Genomic DNA, 16252 nt, shown 5'->3' with positions numbered 1-16252 from the left:
GACAGGCCTGAAGCCTCCTTGGGGTTTCGGGACTAGAAAAATAGGCGATGAATACGCCGACTTAGAGGGCCTAATAATACCATCCTTCAACATCTGATCGATAATTTCTTTCAGAGCCTTCATTTTAGGAGGAGATAGCCTATAAGGTGGAAAACGGACAGGAATCGAATCCGTGACCTCAATTTTGTATTCAATAAGGTCAGTAACACCAAGAGTATCAGAGAACACCTCGGGAAACGACTGACACAGTTTGCGAATACTATCAGCCTGCTCCTCAGGTAGATGTCTAAGGTCTAACAACATCTCATCCTGGGTAGGCGAAATAGAAGAACATGACACAGAATTACACTTTAATAGTGGGATTTTACAATTAGAAGCAAATTTGAATGTGCACGACCTAGACTGGAGATCGAGCACAAGACCAGTGTGAGAAATAAAGTCCGCTCCCAATATAATGGGGCAAGACAATTGCTTGGCCACAAACAATTTAACTTTCCATGTAAACTTAAAAGCATGAATTTTGACCAGTAAGGAACCTAGAATTTCTAATGGAGATGAATTAGCCGAAACGTATTGAACAGGAGAAGAGACATAGTCAGGAAGTTTACAAACCGTTTTCAATTTAGAATACCATTCAGCCGAAATAATCGAACAAACACTGCCTGAATCTAAGAGAGCTGTTATAGGCTCGTTATTTAACTCAATCTTAAGAAAAGGAACAGGTGCGGGGGTATCCGCCGCAATCCTAAGACATTCTTTAGGACATTCAAAAGATGAATTTGAAGGCTGATCGTCCTCTGAATTTACAACCTGTTTACCAGGGGCTGAGTCTCGGGAAGATGGATTAGTCGACTCAGCCGAAGCCACTAGTCACTTTTTGTTATTGGCGTAGGTGGAATTTGCACCAGAAGTTGAGCAGGAGGGGGTGCTATTCGAGTTTGGGCAATTCTTGGCGATATGTGAGAAGGCCCCACACTTAAAACAGCCTGGTGATGACCCGGCTCCATTCCTCGTCCCACTTGACTTGATCAGTGGACACTTGTTGCGCAGATGATCAGGCGACCCGCAAGCATAACATTTACGGGGATTGACTGGTCGGCGAGGTGGAGGCCGAGTGTTACTAAAGGAAGGCGGGGGTTCTTTCGCGACACGCAAAGAATCGGCGTATCTAACTCCTTCCGCTGAAACGGCCAATGCTTCAAGTTCAGAGAAAGTTTGCGGGCACGCCGCGAAACACAAATATGACCTGTAGGGTGGTGAAATCCCTTCCACAATAGCTTGTACAATCTGATCCTCAGGGAAATGAAGAGAAAACACCCTAGTATAAAACTTAATGTCCTGTATGAAATCAGCCAAGTTTTCATCCAACCTCTGTACTCGATAATAGTATTTCTGAATCAGAGATGACCTAGCGCGGGCAGGAATAAAATTTGCAAGTAGATGTGCATGAAAATCTTCGATGGATGACTGTTCAGCTATGGCTCTTACTATTTTGTCGGAGAGAATGCCAATTGCATAGGGATAGATGATTTGCAAAATTTGACATGGAGAAAGAGAAAACACGAGGGCATGATCCTGAAATTCCACTAGAAATCTTAAAAATGAAATTACGTCACTGGTGGTATTAACAGAAAACTTGGATATACCTCTGAGCAACATTGCCAATGGATGAGGCAAGCTGCTGAATCCGGGTGACATAGTGGGTAAAGGTTTAAGTGGCAAGGAAGTTAATTCAGAACGGATGTTACTCAATGATGCACGACGTTCAGATTCGTTGTCCAATGGGGCAGGGATAGTTTGAGCAGCAACGGTTATCCTATTAACTTCTCCCTTGGGAGGCGCTTCCTCACTACCTGCATTCACTATGGTGGGTTGATCAGATTTGGGAGGAATTTCCCCAGTTAACAATAGAGTGACCTTACTAGATAATTTGGAAATATTTTCCAGGAGCGTACTAGCTTCCTTCCTCTGAACGTCATTCAGTTTTAGAGACAACAGATCGTTAACCCTATTCGAAAAATTATATAGCCTGCCTTGCACGCGCTTAATTTGATTAGGAGACGGATCATTTTCATCAAAAAAACTAACTACAGAAGCTAGCCCAGTAATATTCTCGACGATCGTGGAAAGAGAGTCATCAATTTCTTTCTCTCCCAAATTGGGGATGGAAATGGGCAAATCAAGGGACTCTCTAAGCTTGTTAGTGTCTACTGCAACCGTGCCTCCAGATTGCACATTTCTGATAGTTAATTCATAGATCAACTCCTCTTTGCGCAAATAATTAAGATGGAGAACATCGTGAGGGCCTGGCATGATAACAGAACAATTTTGAACAAGTCAAAAAAAATTCCAGCAACTGAGAAAATGGTTAGAGTTCGGATCAAAACAATGTGTAGCCGTCAAAAGGGGCTAAATTGAGACCCATTCAACCACGCTCTGCTACCACTTGTTACGGAGTTTTTCCGTGGTAGGTAGAGGTGTAAGAAGGTGCGGGCGTGAATGGGTCTCAAACTACGGAATCAAAGTTAATATAAAATTTAACAAGGTTATATTTTCTTTTCAAGATTAAGTAATAACAAAGAACAGGTACTTAGTAGCCGAAACACAATTTGAAATGTACAATTACAGGGGTTACAGAGTTTGGGCTTCGAGCCCTGAGTTGACAATTCTTGAGCAACTAGCCCAACTTTCCGATATACAAATTTTAACAAAGGGGCAGAAGACCCCAATCAAACCCTGGAGCACTTGCTCCAAATTACACAGTAAAGCCTCCTCGAGGCACACAACACTCCGTTTCCAAAAGAGCCACTCGCTCTTTAATTTAAGCCTCTCCCAGGCCACACCAAACTCCACCTTCAAGTTGTCCTCAACGGACATAAACACAGGGGTAAAATACCCAATCTACTGAGGTCTATTAAATGAAAAGCGGTTTAATTAAATGACCTCTAAAACAATTTGAGAGGAAAATATTTATAAAATCCTCCTATCAATACAATTCAAGTCATCTGTTAGATGAAACAAAGTCTATACATGTTTCAGCCTAATCTCAAGGCCATCTTCAGTAGTAAAACGATTGTTACATAATATACAAACAAATTAAAAAACGTAATGATGTGAAGTGACAGTGATCATGATAAGTGAGTTAAAAACACATTGAGGTGCAAAGTCCTCTCGTCTAATAGATCTTGTTGGCTGTTAAATAAAACATTGTGCTGAGGAGTGTAGTGAGACCGTCAATACTGCAAATAAAACGTGTAACATCTGTAATGAGAAAAAAGGAATGTATGAGTGGATGAAGAACAAGTTAAAAATGATGTACGAAAAGAAAACTCATATGACTTACTTGTAACTAAAAGTTGTCGTCTCGAATGGAGATGACCTTGTCGGTCTCAAGTCACATTGACAACTAAGCCTGTGTGTGGCTTACTGTGTATCTGTGTCAATGTGGTTGGGAGGGGTAATGGAGGGGGAGGGGCAGGGAGGGAGGGACGTTGTGATTCGTGGAAGGAGGGTGGAAGAAGCGGGTCTTGTTCTAGAATGTCGGTAGTGAGACTCTTTTTTATTAATGAACTGTTCGCAGATGAGCGGGACAAAGGTTTCCAGAATAAAACCATTTCTTTTAATATTTACAGGAAGCCCACTCACACAGTAAACACAATCCATCAAACTTCTCTACATCCAGGGACACAGAAGAAGACAGCTTACAATAGTATGATTTTCAGAGCTCTTAATGTTCCTTTATCCCGTAAGAATTTTAGAAAGGAAATCAACACCATTTATGCAATAGCCGAAGATAATGGTTTCAGTAAAGCTTTCGTGAATAAAATTCTCAATAAATTTAGAAATAGACCCAAGACCACCTTAGAAAAACAATCTTTCCATAAAGAGAAGTTCACCACATTTACCTTTAATAATAATAATATATATCCTATTTCAAACATCTTTAAAAAGCACAAGTTAAAAGTAGCTTTCAAGACCGTTCACACCAATACAAAAATGTTTTTTAATTCTCATATTGTCAACAGCAAAAAATTTTCTAACTCTGGAATATACAAATTAAAATGCCAATCATGTCTTTCAACGTATATTGGGCAAACAGGCCGCAGTTTCAATGTAAGATACTCCGAACATCTTAATGCCCTAAAGTATAATCGCTACTCAGCCATGAGTGAACATTGTAGAGAGAAAAATCATAAATACACAACAATTGATCAAGATTTAAAGATCCTGCATTACGAACAGAAAGGTCCCTTACTTAATATACTAGAGAATATATATATAGATATCGACCAATATAACAATCCCGTCTATAACTTAAATGAAATCAACGAAAAGAAAAATATTTTATTGGAAACCTTTGTCCCGCTCATCTGCGAACAGTTCATTAATAAAAAAGAGTCTCACTACCGACATTCTAGAACAAGACCCGCTTCTTCCACCCTCCTTCCACGAATCACAACGTCCCTCCCTCCCTGCCCCTCCCCCTCCATTACCCCTCCCAACCACATTGACACAGATACACAGTAAGCCACACACAGGCTTAGTTGTCAATGTGACTTGAGACCGACAAGGTCATCTCCATTCGAGACGACAACTTTTAGTTACAAGTAAGTCATATGAGTTTTCTTTTCGTACATCATTTTTAACTTGTTCTTCATCCACTCATACATTCCTTTTTTCTCATTACAGATGTTACACGTTTTATTTGCAGTATTGACGGTCTCACTACACTCCTCAGCACAATGTTTTATTTAACAGCCAACAAGATCTATTAGACGAGAGGACTTTGCACCTCAATGTGTTTTTAACTCACTTATCATGATCACTGTCACTTCACATCATTACGTTTTTTAATTTGTTTGTATATTATGTAACAATCGTTTTACTACTGAAGATGGCCTTGAGATTAGGCTGAAACATGTATAGACTTTGTTTCATCTAACAGATGACTTGAATTGTATTGATAGGAGGATTTTATAAATATTTTCTTTTGTAAAGTGATAACCGTCAATACGGAATGAGATTCATAACTTGCAATTTGAGAGGAGGCGAACTTGCACTCCTAATACACTTTGATTTTAAGACCTACTTTGGCTCTTAGGCCACTGATGCAAGGGCTAATCCCATACTACAGAGGTGACTTAGAAAAGAACAATTTGTTTTACGTTATCGAAGAATAGGTTGAGAAAAATAAGTTCACCTCAAAACAATATGAGTGGGAGCTCGAGAGGGTTAGCACTCTCTATCCCAGTATGTAGCTTTACAAGAGAATAGAGGAAAAGAGTAGTTACATTTTAGGAAAAGGTTACATGGTAGAACGCTTCGCACCCGCCCCGAAAGTTAAACTGCTGAGCAAGAAAAGAATGAATTTATTAATCGGCCATTACCTTATTGTTGACCGCTGCCGAAGAAAGAGGCGCTTCCCGCCTCCTGCTATGTACTTAATACACTGAAAGATCGGACAGAAGTGGCCCGGAGACCCTAAAATCAGCAGTTTATATCCTCTCGCGGAAGGTTCTAGGCGTTAGGGGAATGAAAACACCCTCCCTCAACGTTTTTATTGGATAGGACCCCGCAACAGATTCAAGTTGGGGGAAGATACCCCTGATTGGTCAGAAATTAATTAAAGAAATTCGGGATTGGTTACATTCATAACAAGGGGAAGAAAGGGGTAAATATTGCCAACTTAAACAATGACAGAAAGAAATTTAACAAAGAACAAACTCTTGAAATTAAATTTTCTCCAAAAAAATAGTTCTTTGACTCCTCACTAGGTTGCACTATTGTTGATCTTCAGTAGTGTCCTCTAGAAGAGAAAGTTCACACTTCTTACTTCAAGTGAAACAAAACCACATCAAAAATGACACAGTTCAAAAACTCAAAATTTTCCACGTGGTGACATCTTCTGAGAAGGTAGAGAATTAATAGCGTAGATAAAGTTCAGCCCTCCTCCAGCAGAGGAGTTTCAAAAGGCGCACATTTTAAATTAGCGGCGTGGAGGTGTACCACCCGGTACAATTATTATTAATGTAACAATAGTTATTTTTAAATAGTTTTGATACTTTACCAGTAATTTATACTTCATTAATTTTATACGTGACACCACTAATTTAGACGTACTCTAAAAATATTAGGTAATTTTATGCACCATTGATTCATTACCTGCACCCCTGTACTTCAGTTAACTATAATTTCCTCCTAGACCCCCGTGTTTGTTTGTCTATTTTGGTGATTTACTTTCTATCAAGTTGGTTACTGTTACGAGTCACAATGCACATTCCTCTAACGTCACCTGCCTATCTCAGCAGTCACCACGCCATCTACCCTCTCCCTTCCTTCCGCTACCCCCACTCCCCCTACCCTCTAGCACCAACCCTAACTAAAGCACCACTAGCATTCTTAAGAATTTCATCTTGCAACATCCCAGAGCCCTTCAAGTCTGTCATATATACAGCCAAAGCTTATTAGCAGCCAATCGAATGGACGAACTTACAGAAATATTCAGCCCAGTAGTTTTCCATGTCCTACTAGTGACTGAGTCATGGTTAACCGAAACCACGCGACTTATAACATTGTTTCAAGCCTATAATATGGGCATCTTGCCTCTCCCTCCAACTCACCACAAATCTCATTTGCACACACTGTTAGATCTTATAGTTAACAGCAATTCAGAGTTCTCAATGTTGGTCAAATCTCTGTACCTGGTATTCCAGCACATGATGCAATATACATCTCATATAACCTCCAGCCACCAAAACCCTCCCAGAAATTTATTACCTATCGACCATTGAAAAACATAAAGATAGACCCTTTGAGGATGCAGGCAAAATACCCTGGCATAACATAACCACCTATAACAATGTAGACAACAAAGTCACCTTCTTTAACAGCAAAGTAACGCAACTATTTTACAAGCATGTCCCAAAGCGGCGAGGGAGAATATCCAAAGGACCCTCCCCGTGGTTAAATGATGATATTAGACAACTAATGAAAGATAGAGACAATTATAGAAAGTAAAAATCAATTTATGAAGTGGATAGGAGTAAAAAGGCATGAGATCTCTGCACTGAACTGGGAATTATTCTCGAATATGGTTCAGAACGACTTGACCTTCAGATTGACCACTTCGCCACCTAAGAACTCTTTGAGCATTCATTTTAACGATACCTTCATTTGTCATCTGTGATACTCAATTGTTCCAATATTGCACTTCAACTTTTCTGCGTAAAAACAATAACAACCAGCTATTTGCTTCTTAATCTATTAAAACATATGACTACAAGATCCAACATAGAGATAATTATTTATCTCCACATCAAGATTTAAAAGACCTCTGAATACGCAGTGCATCTTTCATATGTGATTTTGAACTTTCATCATGTGAAAAAGTTTTTGTTTTCTATGTCTTTTATTTGCTAGTGAATTTTTTACCTTGCACCTTTTGAAACATTTATAAGACTTTTGAATACCCAGTGCATCTTTCTTATAGATATTGAACTTTTGTCATGCGAGAAAAGTTTATGTTATTGCCAGTGAATTTTTACTTTGCACCTTTTGAACGACAGGCTGAAGATGACTCTGACTAGAGGTCGAAACCGGTACCAATTGTGATTGACTTATAATGTAACCCTGCATTAATAAGTTTTCTTGTATTGAATAGGTAGAACCACAATATATTATTAATTTAATTGTACAAAAGATTGATGAATATAGGAAATTATGAAACAAGACAACACAACATATATGGAATGCTAAACTGTGACACACTTACAGTTTAATTATGCCTAACGGTAATCTATTAATAACCTTGGACTTACACGAAGAACAAAAACAAAGACGTAATTACAGTACCTCTTGAGACTCTAAACAAGTACTTTATTGCTAGTTTCTCTGCAGTACGACCTGTCCACAAACAGAAACTTATGAACCATTACGATACACACCCCAACCCTGACAGAGATAAATACTATTTCAGTCAGGTGACACCCCTTCAAGTCAGAAAATCAGTCCTTAGGATAAGCACGAAAGTGAAAGGAATTTATGACATTGGGACTGACATGGTCAAACTAATTCTTGATTTTATTTTACCAACCTTAACTCATACAATCAATTTCTCTCTCCTTTACCCCACATATCCAACTCTCTGGAAGAAGGCCATTGTACCACCTCTTCAGAAAAGTCAAACGCCTTTGAGCAAGGGAGACTATCGTCCAATCTGTATTTTATTAGCTTTATCTAAAATCTTAGAATATATAGTCCATACACAAATGTCAGAGTACCTTCAAATGCACAATCTCGTAAATCCTTTCCAGTCTGGTTTCCGACAAGGAGGTAGTACAACTACAGCCTTACTCAAAGTGACTAGGACGTTCGACAAGCAATAGACAGAGGATGAGTCACAGTTCTAGTACTACTAGATTACAGTAAAGCTCTTGACAGCGTAGACATTGAAATATTACTTGTAAAACTGAAGGCTCTACATTTTTCTCAGAGTACAATTGCTTGGATGCATTCCTATCTTCATGGACGTCAACAATGTGGGAAAGGCAATAATGGAATCGTTTTCGTTTCCTCATGGCACCACGTGAATAGAGGAGTCCCTCAAGGCTATGTACTTGGACCTCTCCTTTTTGCACTCTATGTGAATGACATATCGAATTTAAGACATTGTAAATACCACATTCACACTGATGACCTTCAACTCTACACAGACTCTACAGTATGAGGCCTTCAGGAAAACACAGACTTACTAAACATTGACTTACAAGATGTTAGTGAATGGCCTGCTGCCCAACCCTATAAATGTCACAAGTAATCCTTCTTGGCCATCAAAATCAAATGACAAGTATTAGTAAACGTCCGTTGCCCAGAGTAATCCTTCAGAATGTTCCTTTTGTACCACAAGTGAAGAACCTCGGCGTTATCATGGACAAAGGCATGACTTTGTCTGGACATATCTTACATATCTGCCAAAAGTTTTTCTCAGCTCTCCATTCTTTATATAAATATAAACATATATTTCCGATAAAACTTTAACAGAAATTGATCGAAGCTCTTGTAATGCCACATGTTGACTACTGTGATGGTACAGCAAGATACGAATGAACTGTGCATTTCTGGTCTTTTATTGATCGTGCTAGTACATTATTACCACTAACTATTATTATTATAGTAAGTAGATATGTATATCTCACTGGGGTAGAATTTTATTTCTGTTAAAAATATTTTGATCGTGTTTTACTGTACTATATTTAGTAATCATTACGGTAGTGTTAACTTTGATTCTATGTACAATAACTGATTTAGTGTAAGAGAAGGTGTAACAGCCTTAACTACACCAATAAAGACATTTATCTATCTACAGTAGAACCTCGATAACTCAAAATCGGTTCATTCAAAATCCCACCTAATTCGAAGAAGCTCTCGTTCCCAGAAACATGAGCTACAGTTTTGCATGTTATTTAAATTGTTTAATTTGAAATACGGATAATTCGTAATTCAAAGTACAATGTCGGCCCCATTACCGAAATTCAGACTTTTAATTCGAAACTGCCTTTACATTTTAAAACAATGGTATGTTACAGAGTAATTTCAACTCAAAATTTATCCGCTCCGCGTCATAACAGAACGCGCGTGGGTCTACAGTGCGCTTCATGATTGCTAAGTTGAATGAAATCGGAATTTTTGTATTCAACCTTTTAAGGAATGCTGTAATATCATGCAACAGGCAGTGTGCGGAAAAACAGAATCCGTGAACACTGGCGATGCCAACAGTTGAGGAAAAATGTGGCTTATATAATAAATTCATAGGCACCGAACAATATTGTCATTGCCGGTGAAACTGCATTGCTTTATTTTAATGCAAACCCAAACGGTCTTATGATTTTAAAGGAGAAAGTGCCAGCCGGAGAATCATACAAGGGTGAGGGATGGGGGTCATAGTAGTGCGTTGCAATGCACATGGAAGCGAGAAACTTTATTCCCTCATCATACGAAAGTTCGATAAGCCACAATGTTTTAAGGGCGTCGGGCACTTTCCATGCCAGTACAAAACATCTAAAAATGCAAACAGTACAGAAATCCAAAAAATAATGCATTTGCACAGGGGAACTGGCATAATTTATCCTCGTCTTTGAATTGTGTGATGTTTCTTTTTCTTTTGTTTCGTGAGGTTATGTTTGTCAGTGATTAATCCAAGTGCATTATTTGATTGTAAATGCACCTTGTTGGATACATTTCGGAAGTAGTTTTTTCCATGGCATTTGAAAGGTTTAAATTGAGAATCGAGGTGAGTGCATGTATTAGTGGGTCTTAGAATACTTCATGACGCGGCAAGTGCTAACATTTCTGAAGTACGAGAGAAGTGCCATGGCGGGAAATCGTACAAGGATAGAGTCATAGGAAAGTTTGATTTTAAGAGCATCGGGTACTTTCTGTGTAAATACAAGGCATCTAAAATGCATACAGTATAGTAATCCAATTAATAAAGCACTTGCACATGGGAGCCAGCATAGATTTCTCCTCGTCTCTGAATCATTAGAAATGCTATGGACAAACGACTGCTTACTATACTTATCCTTCTTGACTTCAGTAGCGCCTTTGACACTATAGACATTCAGACTATGATAAATAAAATGGAACTACTAAATTTTGACCTGGCTGCGCTTAAGTTTTTTAGTTCTTATTTGAGTAACCGTCAGCAGCGTGTAACAGTAAACTACAAGGTCTCTAAATGGAAAATGAAACTTAGTGGTGCCCCACAGGGCAGTATTCCAGGGCCCTTACTTTTCTGTATTTATATCAATGACATATCATCGGTGACAGGAAATAACACGCACCACCTCTATGCTGATGATCTTCAGATTTATCGACACTGCAAGACTTTAGACTTAGATGAAACAATACAAGATATTAACAATGACCTCCGACGACTCAGTATATATGCACAACGAAATTCTCTTATACTAAACTCCACAAAATCTCAGGCAATCATAATAGGAACACGAAAATTACTGAACTGCTCAAACAATATTGCAATCCCGCCTATCCTACTGAATGGTAACATTATTCCCTACAATAAAACAGTTAAAAATCTCGGCGTAATTATGAATGAAACACTTGATTGGTCTGATCACACGAAAATCATCTGTAAAAAGATTTTTGGAGCGCTACACCCTCTTAAACGGCAAAGGGATGTATTTCCATTTGAGCTTAAGGCCAAACTAATACAGACACTGGTTCTCCCTATTCTTGATTATTGTGACGTTGTTCTAGTTGATATGACAAGAGAAGAAACACTTAAACTTCAACGAGCACTGAATTCCTGCCTGCGATTTATTTACAATATTGGGTACGATGTTCACATTACTCCATACTATAAGGCTCTCTCATGGCTGAAGCCTGATAAACGTCGGCAGCTACACATTTTAACGATGGTATTTAGAGTACTAGCGGAGAGTCAGCCACTGTATATTTCTTCTAAATTCACCTTTCTATCATCATTTCACAACTTAAATACACGTTCCAGATCCACTCTTTCTATTCCAGTGCACCGCACAAATAAAATTAATAGATCGTTTGTAGTGACCGGCGCCAGATTATGAAATTCCCTGCCAGCTCAGGTCAGAGAAACTAGCTCTTTACAAAGGTTTAAGGTCACCTGCCGAGACTACCTGCTGAGGACAGCGAACTGAATGGTTGAAGTATGAATGTGTGCGCGCCTGAGGATAAGTCATTATTAAGAGTTCTTACATTTAATTAGTTTTATTATTAACTTAGTAATGTATTTAAATTTGCTCTCAATTCTATTAATTTTTTGTTTGGTTTTAACTATTTTAAATATCTCATAACTTTATGTATGGTTTTTATTAGTATGTGGTTAAGTGGAAGAGAGGGCCTCGAGCCCTAACTTTGCCACTGAAAAAAATGAATGAATGAATGAATAAATAAATAAATAAATAAATAAATAAATAAATAAATAAATAAATAAATAAATAAATAAATAAATAAATAAATAAATAAATAAATAAATAAATAAATAAATAAATAAATAAATAAATAAATAAATAAATAAATAAACAAACAAAACAAATAAATAAATAAATAAATAAATAAATAAGTATGCTTTTTTTCTTTCTTTCATTGTGTGAGGTTATGTTTGCCAGTGAGATATCCGAGTGCATTATTTGAATACTGTAAATGCACCTTCTTGGATACATTTTGGAAATAGTTCTTTTTTCATGGCATTTGAAAGGTATAAACTGTGAATCAAGTTTAAGTGCATGCAGTAACGGGCCTTAGAATATTTTGTAACGCGCCAAGGGTTGGTACTTCTGAATTGCGAATTGGCAGTTAATTCGAAATCACGTAATTTGAAGTCCAATTTTGAGTCCCAATGACTTTGAATTAATGAGGTTTTACTGTATCTATCTATCTAATAATTTAGTTTTACAAGAAACTGACTGGTATCTGACAGCATAACAAAGCAAATTCCAGTATTATGTGTTACTTGGCTTTAAATTCAGAAGATAACAATCTAAAAAGTTCTAAATTTCATTAATAAAAGACTTCAAACAGCAATCCCTCCTAAAATACCTTAAAGGACAGATAAGAGGTAAAAAACTAGGGCATTTGACGATGTTAGCTACAGTGTACAACTCAAAGAAATTATAGGGGGCGAACATCTGTATGGAGTCTGTCCACTGGAAGTATCTCTGAGGGGAAGATTTTTGCCACACGGACGTCCCATACCAGAGACCTAAGTCTGGTAACTTTAGACTTTATGACTTGATTTCTCGCTGAGCTGATCCACTTGTTTGGGTGTTACATCAAGGGCCAAGGTGATTTTCTTCTTAAGTTTAGATAGTTTCTTTATTATTTAGTCCCATTTTGAGCATTTTGAACAATGTAAGACCTTGGTTCTGGAAATACTTTAGTAATGACATAATATTTCCAATAGTCCTTCCACTAGTTATAAACTGTTTGGTTAGAGTTAAACTTGTTTCCTTCACAAGTTGTACAGTCGTAATTGGCTTTAGATGAGTCTGATAAGCTTTATTTCTTATTGGACATCTTTGTCAGGTGTTTTGGGCAAGAGGAGATCCAAACTTGCTGGGACTTTTGTTTGGAGATGTCTTCCCGTTAGAAGTTAGCTAGGGGAATAATCAAGACCAGCCAATGGTGTTGGTCAATGTTCTTGCAAAGCTTCAAAAGTATCATCTCTTGAGTGAGCAGAATTTCTTAATAATCACTTTTGCTATTCCAGTACCTTTTTATGAAAGTCTCTTAGATTTTGGATAGTTAGGAATTGATGTTTTAATTCTGAAGCATCATTTCAAGTGAAATTTGCCGTTTCCACTCTGATAAATACAGTAAATTGTTTATCCAGTGTACAAGAGTTCCATGGGTACTGAAGAGACTGTTCAATTTTTTAGTAATTTCAGTTGTAGTTTTGTTTGTCAAAAGCATGACATCCAGGTATCTAGCTAGTAACTGCAGCATATGGAATCAGTGTCTTAGATTTTACGGTTAACCAAGACTGGATGATTAATTTTAAACACTTCCTCTTCGATGAAGATTATCATTATAACAAAGAATGCCTAATGATTTCAACAAAAAGTTATCGATTTTCAGGACTTCATGATTGAGAAGCATGAAGTGAAGAAATACTGTATTTGCTTTCCCAAACAGTGTAGTAAATGCATATCAAGCACCAATCAGTTTTGATATGCCAGAAATTCAAACAATTGATAAGAAAAAGACATTGAGTATTATCGTATGCACTACTGGATCCCCTCCCCTCCCTTTTCATTTAAAGCACCTAGAACAATAGTTTTTAGGATCCCATGGGACATAGTTTTAAGATGCTCACTTTCCAAATGTTTTCATCTAAGATATTTATATACAGCTGAAGATGACCACTAAGTGGTCGAAACATGTTCTATGTGTGCTAATGTATTTTTAATTTTGCCTAAAGTATTGATTAGGTGGCTTTTTAGATTAATTTGTTGATTATACTCGTTGATACGGCCATGAAGTGGACAGCTTGCAATGCACGACTAGAAGCGAAAAACAATGATGTTCTGCAATGTTTGCTGTGAATGCTGATGGCAGAAAGCTTGTGCCTTACATTATTCTGAAGTGAGAAACAATGCCGAAAGTAAAAATAATCTGTGAGGGATCCAAGGTCAAATCCAATGAAAAGGGTGGATGGACAAGTCACTCATACAAGATTGGATACAAATGGTTTGGGAAAATAGAGCAGGGTCTCTCCTCTGATGCCCAACTCTGCCAAAGACTCTAAGAAATTATTAAAAACCATGAAAATCGATTTGGTAGCGATTTGTGGAGGACTAACATTGGTACCTCAATGCTTGGACATTTCGATAAATAAACCCACCGAGGAAAATGTGCAGCAACTCTATCAATGCTGCATGACAGAAAGTGTGCATGAACTTGCTCTAACTTGGAAACCACCTATGGAGCTCCTTTGTGAGTGGAAACTGCGCACTTGGGACGTGATTTCTTTGAAGGTGATTAAAAAAAGCTTGAAGAAAATGGAAACCTCGAATACGTTAACCGGGAGTGAAGATTACTTCTTATAGAGAGATGCGAGCTGTGATAGCAGCAGTAATTCTTCCTGCCGTGCGGCTAGCAACATCGAAGATGGTAGACTATAGAAGGTAAGACTTCTTTTTCAATTTTTGCTGGTCTGTCATTATTACTTATGCAATTGGTATTTTAGGAAATTCATATTTATTTTGCTTCAAGTCGTATCACCAGCTCATAACGGGAAGAATATTTTCCAGTATCCTTACTTCAAATCTGCGCATCCAACTTGCCAGATGTACTCTATTTGACAGTTCAGAAGAAAACTTATGCCATAATTTTATGCCACACCAAATAATTAGTACCAATTTTTAATGTAAATAAATTGAAATAAAATTTCTGTATATGTAAACTCCTTGAATAACTTGTTGGGTTTCTTCCACCTGTATTTTTTGTAAAAAAAAAAAAAGTGCTAATAATTGTAACGGTTCAAATCCCGTTACAAGATGATATCTGTATTTTTATTATTCCATGATTTTATCTGTATTTTATTATTATTATTATTATTATTATTATTATTATTATTATTATTATTATTATTATTATTATTATTATTATTATTATGTCAGTATTATTATTATGTTATCTGTGATATTGTTACTATTATTGTAATTATCAGTCTTATTTAATTCGATTTTGCAATTGCCTGTTGCTTGCAAGATTGTACTTATATATGCATATATACGTATGTGTAGAATAACATTCAATACCTGTACAGTGAGAATTGTTGTATATATCAGAGATTGGGTGTGACGTTGGGACATTGTGCAAGATTAGTGGCGATTCTGCCAAGTCATCGCCGTGCCATGGCTATGTCATCGTATTTATTTAGAATATGCGCTCAGAGAGTTAGCCGCCTCCGGGCTATTTCACCACTGTATGTAATATTTGCCGCGTTGTGGGAGTATGTCATGGTTATTTCTGGAGATTGCGTAGCTGTGTCAACCAACGTCTATATAAGGTGGGTGCATATTGTAGCGTCAGTCATTAGTTATACGGATGCAGTACAGTGAAGTAGTCTACTAGATCAAGAGGCCTTAGTCGGTCGGCCAACAAGTGTGAACGAGAGATGGAGAAGACTCAGTGAGCCATTAATTATTGGTCATTGAGAGAGTGAGGACAAGGTTGGTCGCTCACTCAGTTGAAGACACGGACGCAAGGCTTACCAAGGAGTCAGAGAGGGCAACCCTGGACCTGCCAAGAGGTCATACCATATTGACTTACAAAGAAGTCAGATGATATGGAGAAGAAGCAGTCGCAAGGATGTATCACCACGTTAGGCGTGACACATCTACAGTAAACACCAGAGCAATGGATTACGTCGTAATTACACTCAAAGTGTTGAAGGTACAGTCAAGTGAATCAGTGAGGGAAATATTTCGTATAAATTGTTAAATGTCCGGTCAAGAAGAATTCAAATTCATGCCTAGTTTCTTTCAGTTGCAATGTCATAATTTCATATTCTCATCTGTTTTATCGCAACAAGACTCACTATTTTTTGACATATTATTTAAAGAATATATATTGTTCTATCAAAAGAATTCATAGTTTCATTTCATTGACAGTAGAATATCTTAACCCCAAAATTAATGGGGAAACCGAACGCCAATCTCCTTTTCCCAGAACTTATATGGTATGTTGTCAA

General features: G+C 37.5%; 1 protein-coding gene across 2 annotated transcripts in view; it reads right to left on the bottom strand.

Moving 5' to 3' along the window:
• Nucleotides 1-16252, bottom strand: part of fry (Protein furry) — a 1574680-nt gene that overhangs the window by 1335653 nt on the left and 222775 nt on the right. The gene's annotated exons all lie outside the window — the stretch shown is intronic.

This window comes from Anabrus simplex, chromosome 5, assembly GCF_040414725.1.
Source record: "Anabrus simplex isolate iqAnaSimp1 chromosome 5, ASM4041472v1, whole genome shotgun sequence".
NCBI classification, from domain to species: domain Eukaryota; kingdom Metazoa; phylum Arthropoda; class Insecta; order Orthoptera; family Tettigoniidae; genus Anabrus; species Anabrus simplex.
The sequence above is the reverse complement of the archived record's forward strand: the minus strand, read 5'-3'. Positions and strand labels throughout refer to the sequence as shown.